Raw genomic sequence first — 15830 nt, forward strand, 5'->3', positions numbered from 1 at the left:
ACTGAAGCTGCAGGTGTGATACCTGATAATAGTAGTATCTGGTTGTACTGAAGCTCCAGGGATGATACCAGAGTATTTCAGCATTTACTCGGGGAAAAAGCTTCCACCCACCGAGGATGCTTGACTCGGGGGAAGGGACTTTGAACTGCCAGCATCCGCCTCGCCGGGGGAGCACTTCGGCTCGCCTGCCCCTGCCTGGCGGGTCGCCGCGTCCCCCGGAGCCCCCTGCCCGGGGGCTGCCGCACACACTGCCCGCCCGCCCGCCCCCCCCCCCCCATCGCCCGACACCTGGGGTCCACCGCCCCTCCTGGGGGATGCTGCAGAGGCACACCGCGCCACCCCCCCCCCCGCCTTTGTTCCGCTCGCTCCGCCTGGGCCCTGTCCCCTCCCCGCGGGGCGGGGGCTGCGGGACCAGGGGCGGTGGGACCGGGGGAGCCGGCACCTCCTCCCCTCCCCTCCCCTCCCCTCCCCTCCCCTCCCCGTCCCGCCCCGCCTCTCCCCGCCCCCGGCGCGGCGCGGTGCTGGGTGCGCTCCGCGGCGCTGCGCTGCGCGGCCGGAGCTGCGCCCGCCCCCGGTGCTGCGCGGAGCCCGCTTTGTGCCGGCAGCCGCGGCAGGACGGCTGGAAAGGTAGGGGGGCTCTCGCATCTCTCCCGAGTTCCGCGGGCGGGCAGGGAAAAGAGGAGGAAGAAGGAGGGAGGGGAAGGGCTGGAATCAGAAAGGGGCTTTTTCTGCCGAGGCTCCGCTGCCGCTCCAGGCAGCCCTGTGCTAGGAAAGCTGCGGGCTTACTGGAAAAAAGCCTAAAAAAAAAAAAAAAAAAGTCTCGCTCGTTTTCTTGGCTGGGAGAAGCACATGGAAAAAGCTGCGAGGGAGCCCGAGCATCAGGCAGCGGCAGCTCCGGGGGCTGCCGCCCCTCTCGGCTCCCCGCGGGGCTCCGGCATCGCGGCACGCTGCGGCCCGTGCCCGGGCTTTGAAAGAGCAAAAAATCTGGCTGAGCTCCTCCGGAATGACACCCTCTGCGATCCCGAAACTCGCATCCCTTCCCGGGGAAAGGCACCAGCCTGGCAGCCGCGCTGCTGCTTTGTACAGCTGAGAGTTTCATTATTGTCTGCCTTTTAGGGTGGGAAGAGGTGGTCTCTCTCCAGACTTTGCCATTTGAACCCGTTTCATCATAGCCGAGAGATTGCATCATGTTACAGCCCTGGATTCAGTAAGGGCAAAGGCGAAGAAGCCATCCCTCCAGATCTGTCCCACTGGCTTCCCCATCCGACCCCCTCCTTTTTATTTCCTGTTTAACAGAGAGGTTAAGGCTAAAAAGCAGCCTGCCATTGGTAGGCGGCGGTTCAGTTCACAGCGACGTATTTTGATTTCTTCCAGTGAGGGTTTTTTTGGAAACTCAGTTTTAACTTTGTTGGTTCTGTGCGCGTTATGTGTCTTGTGTGGGGCGATAGAGGAAACTTGCCAAAGATTTAGCCGGTAGAAAAATAATAGGCAGCGAAAGAGCCAGATAAACAGCCAAAGGCAGGCGGCCCTTTATAAACTACAGAGGAGGTGAGTGGATTCAGGCGGGCATCCCTCAGAAACCGAGGCGTTCACCTGCCCAGAAAGGCTGTGTAGGTGAGTGAACACACACTTCTGAAAGGCAAGACATCTGTCTGATGTCAGGAACAGGGAATATTTGGCTAATTTCCCCTCTGGATCCTATATGATCAATCTGATGCGAACACTTGGTGTATCCTTGCCTGTTTTATTTATCACACCTTTGCAATGATTGATCTTTACAGCTGAGATCTGACTATAAAATAATACATCTCAAAGACAGAAAGATCCAATTAAATGTTGTACTGCACTGCAAGGCTTCCTAAGCCGACGGATTCTGCTGTTCTTTGTGCAGTTCTTTGTTTTGTTCCACGGGGAAAAAAATGTCACAGCACATCTTGGTTCGGCTCTCAGAGGTATTTTCCATAACTAGTATCTTGCCGTTGCAGGTGCTCTGTCACTGTTTGCTCTGAGTGTTACAGGGACATTTTTTTCTTTCGTGAAAACAGCGGTATTAGGAAGTTCTTTTTCTCTGTTTTTCTGGGAAGGGTCGGTGCAGGGGGACAAGGGAACAGCTTGGCAGCCAGATGGATCCATCCATCAGCGCTCTCCTATATGGGCACTTGGTGCCCTTCAGTCATCCCGTATGCCTCCTGGTGGTTTCCATGGGAAGAACTGCACAATTACTTTCTCCTTTTGAAAAATCCATTTTTCCTTTTGGAACTGGGGTGGAAGAGGAGCAAATTCTGCATTAGAGCCAGAGGGAGAGCAGTCCTGTCTTTCTGCAGCTATGGGCACCAGATGGGTTTAGGAAGAATTTGAAACGGATTCTGAAAAGAAGCATCTACAGTTTTCTTTGTGTGTCTGGATACCCAGTGATTGCAGTGACAAGCCTGTGCACAGAACAATAAGCAGATATTCACTGGCTTTGGTGATATGTGGCACTGTTCGGTGTTTCCCAGGAGATATGTCAGCCAAATTCAAAGTGTTAAGTGGTGTTCCTGGGTCTCAGGTAGATTTTTAGATGAAGGGATTGGGAAGATCTGTGAGGTTGAAATTGCAGTGTTTGTTGAAGGAGTGCTAACAAGGAGGGGTAAAATGCAATGACACTTCAGTAGGTCAGCCACTTACACTATTTTAAAATCTTCCAAGCTTAGTGAGGAGTTTTTCATTTCCTGAAGCTCTCAAAATTGAAGGGGTACTGTGAGAGACATTAAAAAAAAAAAATAAATTGAAATCTCAATGGGGGCAGGCTGTATTTGGTACACATATGACTAATTGTGCTATTCCTTTCAGTGTTGCAAAGAGAACCTGCTGTAAGGTCAGATCAGGAATTGTCTTGCCCTGCTGCTCGCTGTAGACTTCCTTGAGACATTGCCCCAGGACAAAAAGCCAGCGGTTCAGGGCTGGTTTATGCAATCTGGAGTCGACCAATTTAATTTCCGTCCATTTTCAAAAATTTCGTATCTGATACATCAGTCAGCGGGAGTATGGTATCCAGGAGCCTGCCTGGTTAACTGCATTGTTCAAAGCTGCACTCTTTGTTTTGCAGGGAGGGGGTGAGGAGGAGGAGTGGATGTGCTTTATGTTCATTTGCAAGAGATCTCTTGCTGAAGTGGGAGGGTGGGATGCAAGGACTTACGCTTCCAAACTCCCGTACAGTTTAGTTCACTCTATGCTACTATGGTTTTACTCACACTAAAGCCTGCTGTGTCAACTTTTCAAAAAATGTATGCATCCCTTCCAGATATGTAATTCAACTTGGTTTAGATGCGAATGACACCTGGCTACTGGTATGACCCTGAATTTCCTCTGATTCATCAGTTTATTGACAAATACAGTGTTTCATCTGGCACAGGAACTGTCTGTCTGGGCTGGGCAGGTGAGTGTGTTACATACTCAGTAGATACTATTCTAGGTTAATATACTCTAATATAAAATGTTCTTAGGCTCCCAGTTGAACTCTTAAGAGTCAAACCCAACAAAAATAATAGAATAGTGGAAGTCAACCAAAGGACTACAGAGTCACTGTGAACTCTGAGCCAAGACTGAAAAAGCTAAGTCTTGAATATACTCCTGTTCTACGTCTATTAAGGTTATCTACTGAAATTTAGGAAGAGTTAGCTTTTCTACTATAAAGCAGCCTAAGCTGGACTTAGACCAAGGTTAAATTTTTAATATCATACTAGGTGTCTTTTTGGGGAGTGTCTGTATAAAGCAATACCCAGAATAGTTTGTCAGCACTATTAGCAGGTGTGAAAACACGTAGCTGCAATCGCATGGGGGTGACTGTGAGTGCAGTGTGCAGGTGTTACACCAGCATGACTGTTGGACTGCACCTATCCAGCTACATGTGAAGGTCTTGTATTTGTATTGCATATGCAACAGCAGTGTAAAATAGTACGTATAGATTAAATTGCTCTTACTCTATGATTAAAAGTTAACTCTTGACTCTCCAGGTCATGAAACACGTGCTAATGCTAGTAATGCTAATAAATAGTATTGCGGGAACATAATTGGGGTTTGTGGAAAGGGAGATATCTCACAGCAGATAACAAATGAAGCTTCTGGGACATAAGCCCTATTTTCCAGAGATATGGTAAAAGATGTAGTCCTGAATGGCAAAAAAAAAAAAAAAAAAAAGATTGTCTGCCATCCATTACCGCTCTGCCACCTTAACAGAAAGTCAGTCATGACATGTGGTGTGTGGTAAGGTTTGACTGCTCAAGGTGCTGAGCACCCTTAACACACAGCAACATCCAAATGAGATGATGATGAGCACCTCTCTTAGAGTAGCCTGGGAGAATACACTAGGCTGTGAAAATGATGAATCAATGTCTGTTGTATATTTTACCAGTCTACATCAAGAAATCTAGGAAAGAAACCCCTAAGAGAACTTTATAGGTTTGGTTTAGTGCAGATACTGCTCTTTACCGTGTAGTGGTGTGTTAAAAGTTGATTGTGTATGTCTGGCAGTAAAATAAGCAAAACTGCATAGAACTGTCTTCTTTAAATCTCTTTCCTAAACTGAAAAAGAAATAAAACTTTTAAAAAAATCAGTGCATTATTCCTTTCATGGTGACATAGTGGTGAGATTTTTTGACTATGTGGGGGTTTTTTTGCTGCCAGCATCTCTGCCATCCTATTTTTGAGCTGAGTGATAAAGGCTGTCTTTCTCTAGGACAGATGTTGGTAATGGCCTTATTGTGCCAAAATCTTTGAGTAGAAAATGCTGAATAAAAATATTTCCATCCATTAATAATAAGTGCCAGAAAAGAGTACACAAGTGGTTTCAAATTTAATCTGTAATATAGCTCATGTCTTGAAGATAACAGCATTTGACCCCCAAGAAATGCAGCACTTTGTGTATGTGAGGTAATTGCTATGAGTTGCACTAAATATATATTATTCATTAGGGGACTGTCATTGTATCATGTTTGTGAATTCCCCAAAGTCTCTTACCCCTGTCCTAATCACATCTAAACATTTATGGAAAACAAGATTTTGGTGTCCTGCTTGACTGGCTGATGTTCTGATTTATTGAATTTATCCTGAGCTGGTAGCCACTTTTAATGAGCATGCTTGCTTAGTTCATTTAAAATGAATGAAGTTCGGGAGAGGAGCTTAATTCATGTATTCACATTATGAGAGATAGCACTCCTTCGCAGAGAATATGTAGTGGTATGTTATCTCAGTTTTGCAGAGAAGCAAATAGTAAAAAAAGCTCTTTAATGTGCCCCTTTTGTGCTAAACTACTATGGGCTGTCTTCAAATGTATAAAGACTCAATATTTGGCCAGTTGCTGTGGGTGGATTTTTTCTTTTGTCTATTAAAGTATGTTTAAGTATCTCTTTGAAACTTACCTGATCTCTCATCGGTTAAACAAGCTTATGGTATCGTGTTGTTCAAAACTGGAAGAGAAGGCAAGGTAAGGATGGACTTTCCCTGTTATTAGCAATTAGCGGATCCAGATTCTATTTTGCTGTACCATTTCTTACCAGGAGCAGCTGCAAAGAGAGAATTACAGTGTGACCTTCATAGCATTTCCTAGTGCTGTCATCAATCAGATCTGGCAGGAGCTTTATCGCATCTATCAGTGTGGCTCATAAGCCACATGCTGTCTAGTCTGGGGGGAAAAACAAACAAACAATGGAAGCTACTGTAGGTTTTGTTTAAAATAAAACAACCAGGAGTGAGCTTTTCCCATATGTACCAGCTTTGTAGGCAGATTTCAATTTTTACCGTGTGCTGTTGGGCTGATTAATAAAGTATAATGATTGTAAAGCAGTGGAAGAGACTTCCACTACGTCTCAATGGCATTGGCAAATCATTCACAAGCTATTGCAGCTTCAGCCTTTCGCAGTTGATGCTCTCCAGTCTCACTGTAATCCTCAGCATTAGTTTTACGAAGAAGCTGATGCAGTTAGATTACTTCAGGTGTTTTCTGCACACATAAATGTTAGGGAATAACAAAGCTTTTTCAGACTTCTCTGCTTCTTGTATGAAATAACACAGTTTTCTCAGATTAACCAGTTTGCTTTTTTTTTTGTGGGAACATGTGTGCCTTCACAGGCTGTTCTAGGGCTTTTTTGGAGGCAAGTTTATAATGAAGTGGCCAAGGTCAGCGGATTAGCTCCAACATCCCACTTTTAAGCATGCAGAACATTAGTAACAACCTCTAAGTGTTTCCTTTGTTTGCTTTGTGTTTGGTTGGTTGGTTTTCAGTACTGATCTTGGTCTGGTTTTGGAGTTTTACTGAAATTTAAAACATTTTGTATTAGATTTTTTTTCATTGTTACACCAAGTTCACTGCCACTTTCAGATTGCTTTGCTCTCCTTTTCTTGCCAGCTGCAGTAAGTACAACTTCATTGCCTTCCTTTCCAGGGCTCAGTACAGTGACAGGTTGTCACTTTGTGTCTGGCTTTCTTGCAGGCAAAGTCCTAGCTAACAGGTAGATGGGAGAGCAAAAAGCAATGGTGACAGGCAGAACTGCTAGTGTGTAATTCTAACTTCATGGGCATATGTTTGTGTGTATATATGATAGATATGTAGACAGATATAGAGAGAGTGTGTAGGTATAGTTGATATATATTAGAGCTGTCTTTGTCACACAGATTTTCTGAGAAAAATGACTAATCTAATAAATACATATCTATTCACTGTTCTACTATCAAGTAAAAGGTTAAGGCCCTGAGCTTCTAACAGGTAATGTTGATGGCGAACAGCAGGGTATGATCTATAATTTCTGTGGTTTTTAACCAGTTGATTCTTGATATAAGTTACCTTGGTACCAGATTTGGGCAAGGAATCTTGAAATGCCGTAAGAAATGTGCAATAGCAAGTGCAAGGAAAATGCTCATAAAATGTGAAATACGTTTAGCAAAATGGTTATCTGTCAGGAAAAAAAATCACGTGAATTGGCTAGCTGGCTATGGAAAGAATGACTGTTGTGGTTTTCCTCTGTGTGTGCCTTGTCAGTTTGACAGGTTTTATGGCCCCAGCTGCTGAACTGGCACTGGGCAGGGCAGCAGCTACAGCTCCCAGTCCCTGCCCCAGAGACCAGCAAACCCGAATGAAAAGGAGCCTGCCCAAAACGATGCTGCACGTCATCTGTCTTCAAACACTGGGGCTGTCCCTGAGGATTTTGCCAGCCGAGGGGAAGGGTTTGACAGACAGACATCCTTGGGTGGTGTCAGATGGTGCTGTCAGCCCCTGCGTGCCAGTGGTGCCCATCCTCACTGTTGAGCTGGCATCAGCCCCTGGGTTCCAGCCCAGCATCTCTGCCTGAGCAGGGGATGGGACCAGGAGGGGCTGAAACTCTGGACCATGAGCTCCAGCAGCCAGGCACCACAGCTGCACTTGGTAGAGGGGTTTTAAGAGGCCAAAGCCATAAGCAGTCCTGTTCCAGCAGGAGGAGAGGAGAAGCTGCCCGCAGGAATCAGCCTCAGGAGCTTAGTCCTGTGTCATCGTTTGGGGGCTCCTGCTTCATAAGCACACAGCAAACCAGCTGGCTGCCTGCTGCTGGCATAGACTGAACAAAAAGATATCATTTCAGCCCTGCAAGTAGGGTGGGCTGCAATGAGAAAATGATAAAATGGCAGGAGTTGAAAATAAGATAGGTAATGTAAAAGACAAAGTCATTAGATAAGAAGCAGGGCTGCTGAGTGTCATTGGGGCAGTGGTGGCCAGGAGCTGAGCTGCAGAGGGGCCACTTTTTGATGCTTTTTCTGGCACTTGGGCTTAGCATAGATCAAACCAAAAGAAATTGCCCTTGTGGAGAGTGGGATTTATTCTTGTAAGCCAAGTCCATGCTAGAGAATAGAGTGAAATACTTAACTGGATGTCATTGCTGACTGTAGGAGACACAGACAGAAGAAAATAAATACCTGAAAATGTTAGGAGCTAACTGATTTTCAACTCTGTTAACACACAACATTATCAAAGAATACCCATTGGAAAATGAAAAGATTTACTTCTTGGAGGGGGGAAAAATAGTCAGGCTGAGGACCTTCTGTGAATATACTGAGCTCTTCTCCTCGCCTGATCCCTCTGTCCACACCATGTGTTTGCCATTAGGACCATGAAAAACTGTGAGTCTCCTTGGGCAGGGGATGATGGGTGCATGGTGGGTCCTTCAGGAAGAACCAGGAGAGCTGAAAGGAGATAGAGGCTAGGTCAGACCACGGCATTTTGTTTTGAGCTTAACAGGAATGAGATCCACCCTGAAGAGTCTTGGGGAAAATTCTGGATGCAGGCCAGTGTGAATAATGCTGACTGCAGATGGGTGGGACCCCACCTGGTTACAAAAACAATCCTATTTCCAAGGTTAGTTAGTTCTTCTGAAAAAAAGCAGCTTTAACAAGTAAGGTCTCATTTAAAAGGAAAAAAGACAGTTGGAGACCTTAAAAAAAAAAAAAAAAAGGCAAACCCAAAAGACCTAAAGGTCTGTCACTTCAGAAATTAATGGATACAAGCCCCCAAACATGTGGACAGCTGAAAGCACACACCAAAAACCTCAGATAAACAAAACAAGTGAAAACAAGTGTCCTCTGGGGAAAGGAAGAGATGTTCCCTCTCTGGGAAAGTTTGTCTGTTCCTGTGGCTTGTGAACTTTTCATCTTCTCTGGGACTTTCTGCTGTCCTTGGTTCACTTTTTGCAGCTTCTTGGTCTCCTGCACTCCTTTCCCTGGGGCTCAGAGAAGTGTTTATGCAAGTGCTCAGCTTTAAATAAATGAATCATCTTATTTGATGTTAGTAAGATTAGCGCTTGGGGTTGCGTGCGTGTTTACGCTGGTCTGCTGAATGGGAACCCCTGCCAACAGGAGTCAGCTCAGAGGGTGTGTAAGTGTGCTGACCCCACATCAACCTTTCTGCCCCCAAAAGGAGCCCTCCCACCGACCTCCACTGCTGCGCCTTGGAGCCACCAAGACACCTTTCCCCTTGTGACAGCCACATCCTGAGCCTGATCCCGGAGCTGATCTGGATCAAACTGTATCCAACAAGCCAAAAAGACACAACAGTTAATTTCAACCTGACTCAAGTCCCAATTAGTCTCTTGGTGACTGCTGTTCCCATCTGTCTGTCTGTAGTGCATGAGCTTCTCAGCCTCTCAGTGCTGCAATTTCCTTCACATCCCTTTGGATCTTCTCCTTTATTACTGTTTATAAAACACCGAGTCTGGATTTTGCATATGAGAAAAATCTTGCTGAGAGCTGTCACCCCTTTGACCTCATATTCTCTCATTTTTCTGTCCTCTTACTTGTAGTCCAACTATGTAACTTTTCAAAGTAATTTGAGTGTAAAAAATAAGCTATGCTGAAGGCTTCCCTGTAAACGGTGGCTCTCTCTACAACCGAAGGGCGATTACAGGTATGTGTAGAAGGCCCATGTGACAGTCTCCCCCAAAGAAACAACTGAAATATTGATTAAATTGCAAGAAGAGCAAAAGCTGTCTTGAAGAGGTGTGATGTTTGGGATTTTTAGACTTCTTCAACCCTTTTCAACTCATTCAACTTCTTTTTCCTACCACAGTAATATTTTTTTAAGAATTATGGGACTAGCTCTGCTGTACTTGCACTTGGGGATTCCTTTCTGTTTATGGTCAGCACATCTACGGGCTCCAAGATCTAAGTGCAAACTCAGATTGCCCTAAAGTTTATTCTACTTTATGGGAGCAAAGGGTGAAATCTCTTTTTGAGACTTGGGGTCATTTGGGCTAGGTTTCCTGACATATCAGCCCTTACAAAAACCCAGCTGTTCTGGGGTTGTCATTCTGCCAGCTTTAAAGAGAAACAACCAAATAAAGAAAAAATACTCTGCCAAATAGGGATCAAACCTTAGCTTGGTTTGAGTGTGCTTTAAGTAGTCTCAGTCTTTGCATTTGCACTAGTTAAGTTCTTTCCCTTCAGGGAGGTGACTTGGAAGCAGTATTTATGAAAGAGTCCAGCCCTTTCCCTGTACATCACTGTAGGGAAGGGCTGCTTCCTACTGAGGTCTAAGTGCTTTCCTCTGTGAGTCAGGATCTGGACAACCCAGAGCAAGATCTAAATGTAAATATGTGAAAGTAAAGATACATGAAATGAAGGTACGCAGCTTTCCTAGGTGTGACTGCGGAGTTGTTCTTGGCCAGGAGGCATCACCTGGATGGTCCAGTCACCTGACTGAGCCAGGACCAAAGTTGCCCAGAGACAACATAGCAGGAAAGTGCCCTTGCTCAAGCTATAGCTTGAGCTGTACATATAGCTAAAGAAGTGTGTGCCCTTCTAGCAAGTTGTCATCAGTGACTTATGGAGCACTTGGTACCCTAGAGCAGCTCTTTACATGTTAATAACTCATAAAAAATTAATGACTTCATGAGATGGGATGGGGAATAGGAAATGGAAATGACATGCTCAGAGTGCAGAGGGAAGGAGAGAATGGACTTAGTCTGCCTCACTGCTTGAAAGAAATGGATAATAAAGTTGTAAGGATTTTGGTACACTGGTCATCTCCCTCATCAGTCCTGCTAGTGCCTCAACGCTCCCAAGATTTCAGTACAAAACCATAATCTTCACTTTAATGAAGTGCATAGGAGGGAGAGAAGCGCATAAGAATCCTATAGCATCTTTTCCCTTTTCTGCTATAGTCACCCCTCATTTATAAGCTTTCATCTTAACTCCTGCAACTCAAGTGAGTTTAGGAACACTTCTAAACTCTGGGATAAACAAGCATTTATCTATTTACCTGGGTAACTTAATTTTTGGAATAATGCTGGGTGTTATATCCATAAGACCATTTGTCACACCACTTCTGAACTTCAGTTTACAGGGGTTAGCTCACCTGCTCCTTCTGTCAAGCTGTCTATGGAGCAAACATCTCATCTGTTTTACAGCCTTGTACTCCTTACGTGAGCAGTGTCACGTAATGCTATACTATTTGCTATTAAAATTACAGACTGGGATCTTCTCCCAGTGAGCCAGTGGAGAAGAGCCGTGCAAGTTAGGTCATTGACGTGAGACATGCTGGGACTCTCCACACATATGTGCACTTCTCTTTGATTGCATTCACTAAGGTCAGCTATAGGGGGTCATGACCATCCCAGATCATTTCACTTCATTATATAGTCTGCCAAAATAATCCTTCCCTTACTCAACTAAAAGTGTGTGTATAATTCTAGAAGGCTCTTGCCAGCTCTGGGAGGGGTGGAACAAAGCATGGCTCTGTGTGTACCATAGCACTTGACAGGGTGGTTTTGCTACAGTCAGTAATAAAGAACATTTTTCAATAGTTCAGAAAGGCACAAAATAATATTGAGCAATTGTACCTTGTGATAATAGAGTCTGTCAGGGTATAACTACATGAAAGCAGGCAAAGGGTGTGACAAGAAGTTTTTTCCTTGGATTGGAGAAGTCATTATTGGTGGCATAATTCTCAAAAATTGTAATTATTGGACATTTTCTGAGATAAGTATACCTAGGAAAATGTTAAATTCCTTTTGTCATTGTTTCTTTATGAAACTGAGAATTTCTTTCCAATGAGATTTTTGTAAGGAGGAAACAGATATTCCACATTCACCAGTGGAAGTTGTCCAAAGCAGGAGAAAATGCCATTTCAAACTGTTAAGAACAGAATGATAAAAGCCACCTGGAAAAATAAATGTTCAGTCATTGCTGATTTCACATGTAAAGTGCATTGTCCTATGGAATTACTATTTATACAGTAGTAAACCTAATACAGCGTTTAATAATTTTATTTGGTGTTAGAGTGATGCCTTTTTCTTCCTGTGCCTACGAAATAGCATCCATGCCTACAATGACTATTCCTCTGCCTGTAGGCAAGTGAATTTTTGTCACTGACTAATAACAGAAAGATCAGGGATTTGGGACCCTAATAATAGGACTGCTGGGAAATCACTGAATGCCAGCAGAGAGCCCTTTGAGTGAGAATTTTCATTGTCTGCTACCTTTATCTTGTTTTACATTCAGCTTGTCTGACAGCTTGTGACTAGTAGTGAAGATTAGTAGGATCTGTGCTTCTGAGGATACCATTATTTTCCTTTCTTTATCTGATTGCACCATGGAATGATGTCACTGAATTAAAATTGTGATGGTGGTAGACTGTGTGTCCTGGATGATTAAAAGTTTAGTCAGCATGAAGTTGCGTGTTCTTTAATTTAAGGATCAGAGGGCTGCATCTCATCTGTTCCAAGTGTGAGGGCTAAGGAATGGCATTATTAAGCTAGCTAAACAACTGTAAAATGTGTATTAAGACTAGCAGAGGGATTGATTCGGGTAGTTTTGTATTGTCCTAGGTTCTTTCTCTTCCCAGAGGCTTTTTTGTACCTTCTTCATATGTGCACCCATTTTCAGAATCTTTCAAGGCAAAAATTGTGTATTCTGTAAGGTAAGTAATAAATAATGTGTCACAACTCATTTGCTGTATTGTTACTGTAAGATTTTTACTAAGATACTTGTTAGGTCAGATTGCTATCAGTTTCCAGATTAAAAATATTAATTTATGAAGGGATTTAAAGTGGCTTATTGATTGTGACTGATAGCTGCTTTTCCAAACACATTTCCAAATTATCATCTATCAGCATCTACTCATACAGGGCACTTTACAATGTAGGATGAGCTCAATCCAACTCCCATCTTCCAAAGATGACAATATTTCTGCTGGACTTGGAAAACATTAAACTGGTGTGTCTCCACAGTGAAATCACTTCACTTGTAAATATCCTACCCCAGAAGAATCATATCAATTATTATTTATGTTTATGCTTGTTCTTAAGCAAAAGCCTGCCCCATACTGGAGTTTTTTTAGACTTGGCATATGTTCATGGCTGGATGGTACCCTATCCTCTATATAATTGTCTGTCATGCTTTTGTTTGGCCTTGTCTTATGCTCTATTTGATTGAGTATCTGCATTTGTTGTGAATTTTCATGTGAGAGGAGATTATGATAGAGTTTGTATCCTAACAAATTGCTTTAGAAGACAAATGGTGCAAAAGTCACTCCTTGTAAGAAATGAGACTGAGGTGCTCCTGCATGGTAACTTTCAGTCCCACGATACAGTCCTGCCAATGGGAATTTTTTGGGGTCTGCTTTCTTATCAAAAGGCCATGGGTAGAAATTATGTAGGGGATTTAATTTCAGATTATTTTCAATCACTCTCCTTCAAGGACAGAGTGTGACTTAACGTGTGCAACCAAAGGCAAAGTGAAGCAGAGGACAACCAACTTGGACATTGATTGAAGAGGAGAATGATTTCAAATAGTAACAAGATTTGTGAAATAAATACATTGATGTTTATCTACATCGGGTGTAGAAAAGTAGTAATGGGATATAGAAGAGCAGTGATGGGATATATAACTGCATTATTCAGTGCACTGCAGGGGCTGGAGCTAAATCGACAAGCTGAACTGGTGTTGATAGGTTAGGAAAAGCAGAGGGACTGAGTGCAGTGCAAACCCTTACCCTGCTTATCTGTGGGATTTGAAGGCACAGGCATGCTGTTTGTTAAAACAATTTTCATTATGTGTGTGGTGGCTTGTCGCATTGGCTGTTCTTGATACACGGATGACAGCTATGAGCCAGAAGTGCTTCCTTTCCCTCCTTCCTTCTCTTGGGGTAGTGGGATGAAATCTTTCATTCGTATGTCAAATCTGTTAGTTTTTCACACCAGAGTTTTGAGGCTGGGAGAAAAAGACCCGTGACGAGGCTGTGACAGGGGGAAGCTGAAGTTAGAGTGAAATGAGAATGCATTTTTATGAAGTAATGTTACATTTACTAATCTAGAAGATTAGCATTTGGAAATGTGCTTTCTAACTGAGGAGAAACAGTTTGTTTTAATCTGTTCACTTCTAAATTAGGACTCTACTATTGATACTTGCAAAGCACTGAGAAAAGCACTCAATCGGACCATCTGTATTGAAAAAATGGGAATATGAAGCTAAGTGTCATCACATGTTCACAAGTCCTGCCTGTCCTTGGTGCTTGTAACAGCAGCCTCATGTGCATGCTGAGTGAGTCAGAAACCAAGGAGACTCTATGTGAGCTCCTCTGTGGCTCCCAGGAGTGCCAGTTAATAGGTACTTCAGAAAATGTAAGTCTAGATATTTCTTTTGCTTCTGTTCTCAGTAAAGCTGGTTAACCACAGGTAAAAGATAACTTAAAAATGACAAGAATGGCACTTTTAAATATGTGTGTGAATATAACATGACTATTTAAACAGCTCCTTAACTGTATTTAAATAGATTTACTGTAATGAGAAAGCTCCTTTTCACTTTTGTTTTAGTAAATATGGGATCAGATTTTCAAACTAAAGGCATGTGAAAGCAGATAGGCTCTTAGAATGGTGTACATCCTGCTAGACTTCAGCCACACACAGGAGAGCAGGTCTACAGCTGAGCTTATTCCCTGTAGACTTCCTTTACGATCAGGGGATAGAAATCTGCTTCTCTAGGATGTAATTAATCTGATCTGTTCTAGATGTCTATTTTAGGAAGCCTACATTTCTCCATTGAGCCTAGGGCAACTAGCTGAGATACAGATGACTACATTGTAAGCATTGGCAGTCAGTCAGAGGAATGTCAGTCACCTCTAAACTCAAGTGGGCTGCCTCCCTGCTTTCAACCCTATAAAATAAACCCTAAAAGAAAAAGAATATATTCAGGAGACTTCTTAAAAGAAGATGATCGTTGTTTGGATTTGCACAGATAGGTGGATTATTTGTACTCTTAATTTGGGTTTACTCAGTGCTTACAGTAAAGCCTGTCACGATATCTTTGCATGGCTACTTCAATGCTTTGAAGGCTCATGGGACTCAATGAAAACATCCTTGAAAAGAAGCTGGAAATGCAGGAATGGTGACTGAGATAGATTCTTGGAAAATGAGTTTTATGATATAAAATTCTTAGCAGTGTATTTCTGAGCATTGTTGTATAATTTTAGTTCTCTGCTTTATGAGTAATTTGCCATATTGGTCTCATATAAGATCATTTGTATACCAAATGTCGGTTCATTCAGCTGTGAGATTTTTATTTAGACTGGTGTGCTCAGTGCCTTACTAATTAAGGTGTCTTGTGTTTGGGTCACTGAGGTTCTTAATCTGAAATAAACCAAAATTTGTTAGTTTTATTACCACTATTTAAAATCAAAAAAGAAAAAAATGTGCTGTCACATCACAGAAAAGCATGCTCTGAAGACAGAAAAAGTCAAAAAGAAACTGGCTGTAGTGGCTTAGGAGCCATCACAAGAGAAACTACAGCTAGAGTTTGGGAAAATTTTGTTGCTTGTGTTCTTGAAAAGGTGCGCATTAGAGGCTATAATTTCTGGGTAATGTCAGGGATTTGGGATTTTGAAAGGATGTCCAGGGAGATCCAGTGGGTTGAATTTTTTTATATTTTAAATTTGGACAGAAAGTACCGATATAGATAATTGAGAAATGTGGCTTTCTTTAGCAGAAATCCATATATAAAGTATTGTATTGCAAGTTGATCTCCTTAAAGGCTGTTTTTTAACCAAACTTTTGTTTTTTATGATATACTATATTATATTACATATTAAATACAATATATATTATATATATATTTACTATTCTCAGGTAGCTTAGTAGAGCAATAATTTCCATAGAATTTAGTGAGGAGATTTACACAGAGATGGCTGGAAACTGTAAACCCGCAACAGCACTCAAATGACACCAGTAGGAAATGAACACCTATAAAAATAGGTTTTTGCCCATGAGACTCAATCAAGCAAGAGTTCTTTACACGTGTGTGTTTGCATTGAAGTCAATGGGAAAATTCAGAGACTT

The 15830-nt window shown here is 42.8% G+C and overlaps 1 protein-coding gene across 5 annotated transcripts in view; it reads left to right on the plus strand.

The window, feature by feature from the left end:
* Window positions 1-514: 514 nt before the first annotated feature.
* The window catches only part of AFAP1 (actin filament associated protein 1), a 125455-nt gene continuing 110139 nt past the window's right edge, over window positions 515-15830 (plus strand). For 4 of the 5 annotated variants that reach the window (XM_074822041.1, XM_074822043.1, XM_074822044.1 and 1 more), the window contains exon 1: window positions 515-627. The gene's annotated coding sequence lies outside the window, so the exon portion shown is untranslated. Of the gene's footprint in view, window positions 628-1448; window positions 1549-15830 lie in introns of those variants that run through there. The other variant, XM_074822042.1, reaches the window with a different exon arrangement.

Source organism: Strix aluco, chromosome 4, assembly GCF_031877795.1.
Source record: "Strix aluco isolate bStrAlu1 chromosome 4, bStrAlu1.hap1, whole genome shotgun sequence".
In the NCBI taxonomy this organism is placed as follows: domain Eukaryota; kingdom Metazoa; phylum Chordata; class Aves; order Strigiformes; family Strigidae; genus Strix; species Strix aluco.